The sequence below is a fragment of the Triplophysa rosa genome, linkage group LG7 (assembly GCF_024868665.1).
Source record: "Triplophysa rosa linkage group LG7, Trosa_1v2, whole genome shotgun sequence".
NCBI classification, from domain to species: Eukaryota; Metazoa; Chordata; class Actinopteri; order Cypriniformes; family Nemacheilidae; genus Triplophysa; species Triplophysa rosa.
Genome location: NC_079896.1, coordinates 20,768,076 through 20,771,994, shown reverse-complemented (window position 1 = coordinate 20,771,994; position 3,919 = coordinate 20,768,076).

Below are 3,919 nucleotides of genomic sequence, written 5' to 3'. Positions count from 1 at the left end.
GAGTAACTGTTTTAAGCAACTCTTAATTATATTTCATATGTAGGACTTTCCTATCACCCCTTTCACATACACACAGACCAACACAACTGCATTTCTGAACTATCGTCCGATTCTTAATCGTAATCGTCGATTACCTTTGACAAACCCTGCCGGGAAACCCGTTCTTCTTCCCCAGATAGAATTACACCTGCTGTGTAGTGGTTCATGATGTAAATGTCCCTTATCTCTAGCTGATTTGCAGCTATATGAAACAGGCCTTCAATTATCTGCGACATTGAATTTGTAGAAAACAAATTATATAGTAAAACATACAATAATGTCCAAAGCAACATAACATGTACTAACAAACAGGCTAACCAACAAAATGTTCACTACTTACTGTTATTTTATGAGCTCACAGAATATTCATGACATGATTTGACAAAATTTTAGCATGTATTCCTTTATGGAACTACACAAGTATGAAAATAAAATTCCAACTTTACCTCGCCTACTAGCCATTGGTGTGGCCGAAGTGTACGGAACTCACTATGGTGGATTATCATAGATTGTCCTTCTGTTTTTGTTGGAATTACAGAAACTACAATCTCTGTATCTCTACATTTCCACAAGGAAGAGAGCTGTAGGTCATAAATGTAAACCAAACATGACACATTCTTAAACATAATAAGATATACAGTACATACAAGATATATTAAATAATACATTGCAATGTGTTATCTCTCTATTTGGTTAATAAATATTATCCCCCTTGTGTTTCTTTCTGCATAAAATATACTTTTTTTAGGCGTTTCATTTTAGGTGTAACTGAATTTCCACATTAAGTTTAACAAAAACCCTCCTTACTTGATAATGTAGGCAATTTGAATTTTCTGATTGTGCCTCTGTTTTTTCGGATACGTCCTTATGTGGTCCTGCCTTTGCTTGCAAAATGTCATGCTTCTTTTGTCCTGTGTGACACTTAGCAACTGAAGAATGAACCTATCAACATTGTGGGTAAAAACAGAGCATATCATATGTAGTCTGATTGAATAGTTCTTCCATTTGAATTTTAGCTCTAATCTTATACACACATTTTTATTTTTCTAAACATTTGCCCAAAAATGTGGTTCAGGACAAAATGTGGTACAAAAATACTTTTTAAACATAATTTTGCTTAATACTTATTAACAAACATAGATGTTAGGACATATAATTTTATGTAATTTAACCGTTTTAAATAATATAATAAACTATAATATAATATACAGTATAACAAAAACAACGCATTAATGAATTAATTAATATAGGCCTACCTTCTTTTTTGGTTTCTTGAAGGGGAATGCCTTTCGAATAGGCGTTACATATCTCCCTCTTTTCTTCTGCCGACGTTCTTTCCATTTTTCTAGGTCCACTCGGAAAGACTGTAAAAAGAAATAGGAGTTGGAAGCATTATTTAAGATTTAGAACTGATTTGCAAATACATAATTGGTACATAATATTCCATCCACAAATTCATTGCCTCAAAGTATCAATGTAATTGTGAGTGTATGCATGCCCATAAATGTGTGATGGACCATGCACGCGAACCATGCATCAAGTGTCAAAAATCAAACAACAGCCACCGGACCACGGGTCTATCACATCTTTAATGATACTACCTAAAGCAATCTGCAAACCTTTCTTTGAAAAACTCGTTTCGAGTCTTCATATTCTTTAAGATGAGCAGTGTGAATATGTTGGTATCGAGCCACAAAATCATCCAGTCGGGTGAGTCTGCCAGAGGGGAAACGGATATGTTTCAAATCCCACTGGCTCTTCTCCATAATGCCCTGTGTCTTGTTGTCTTTTGTTATGTTCTGAGAGAGAAATACAGAAGTATTAATAACACAAATTAGAAGTTAAATGCAATTATATCAATATGAAATACTTTCACCTATAGTAAATATTTTAATTACTTGTCTTTGAAGGTTTCTCAGCAAATCATAACGTTTTGTGAACTCCACATATGCTTGACCTGTGCCATGGCGTCCAAGATCACCTTAATATCAAAATAATGTTATGCGTTATGTGCATAGCCACTTTTTTTAAAGAAGGGTTATGATACTTAATTAAATATGACTAACCTAGCATTATTCCAGTCCACAGTGCAGCATAGGGAAGAAGATACATGCCGATGTGTTTCACAAGACCTTTGCAAAAGTAATTGTTAGGTTGACCATCCTTCTGCAGGGGAGCATTGGAAATCAATCTTGTGTAATGCTTCGCGAAGTCATTGTTTCCTTTAATTTTCTTAAAAGAGAACACGTAAATGTTATTAGTGTTATGTTTGTGAATTAAAGGTATTTCTAGAATAAAACAAGAACCCTGCCCGAGCCATATTGGATACCAGTGTCCCCTGCAAAATAAAAAGTTTGTAATTTTATCTTTTAACTTGTTTAATGTTGTCTTTTGATGACCAAATAGACTAATTATGTTATGTAACTATATCACATAACAACTGGAATTGTAGTGTTGTTTTAACAAAATTGAAAACATTTATTTCACTTCTGCCAAGTAGAATACAATAGCTTCTGGTGTGTGGAAGCCTGAAAAGGTATAGCAGAACACAAAGATTACTTTTGTTCTAGTATTGCTAGTTTTTACATCATGTCTTCGTGGTGTCATGTTATTCTGCTAGTACTGTTGAATTGCCATTTATTGCAATTGTAAGCTGAATGTGTTCTTTAATTTAAAAGCACTTTGCAAAAGAACTTTCTTAAATAAAACGTATATACACTTAAGATTACCATATTCTAGCACTTCACATCTCTCTAGAAATGTAAATCTACATTTAATGTAAATGTAAGTGTAAATGTTCTGATACAACAAGGATGGACATTTACCTTTAAGTCCTCTGTGTTACTTTTGGACTTTGCAGTGACATCCACTTTCATCCCAGTTTTCTGCATCCACGACTGCAGGTTCTTGAAGTGTTTCTCAACTCTGGCCCCAACTGGATGGACTGGAAAAAACAACTGCAGCACTTTGTACCATTTCGTCCAGTTCTGCCACAGTACTTGCAGTTGTGAGGAGACCAAAAGTGTGCATGGCCAGATGGTAGTGGTTCTGCGCACTGAGGAATGGAAAAAGGGAATTTGGTTGTTATGTTTAGATGTGTAAATTCATCGTATTGGAGTGTTATCGTAACCACTGTGACCTTTATCCAACACTTGCAGATTTGATGTAAAAAAAAATTAAACAAAATTCACATTATTACTATTAGAAAGTTATCAGTAGTAAGCTATTATAACCACAATTGTTATTTGCATAATTTAAGGTATTAAGAATATGTCAAGACAATGTCATAATTCTGCCATTTTAAATCTACATGCAATCAAACATTGCAACCCCTCGAATAAGAGGGATTTCACTCACAGTATGTCAAAAAAATTGCAGGAATAAAATAGTATGCTTACTATTTTTTGCACATTTCTTTGGCATTTTTCATTATGTGACTGAGGCAACGGTGGACAACAGGAACTTCGAAGTCTTCTTTTGTTCCTTTTCCTGTGGCTATTCTGTAATAAAGGTTGATGGTATTCTGCAGATTTTTACGGACAAATGTTAAACATATTGCCTGCATTAGCACTATTGACCCATCACAGATAATCATCAAGGGTGACCGCATGGCTTTCCGCCCAAAACACTTTGCAACATCAGTTTGAAATGCCTCAAGGAAGTAGGTTACTGATGCTGTGGTGTGATCACAGGTGACATATGTTGCAACGGGAAAAGGGGAGGAGTTTTTCTTGGGATTCCTGACCACCAGCTCATACACGTAGAAAGGAGGCGAGCCTTTCTCTTTTTTTAGAATGCTGCCTGTGGCATCAAGATAAACAATGTCTTCTCGACAACGCTCTGGACCAGAGTAGAACACCTTTGGGGTGCAACATTACCT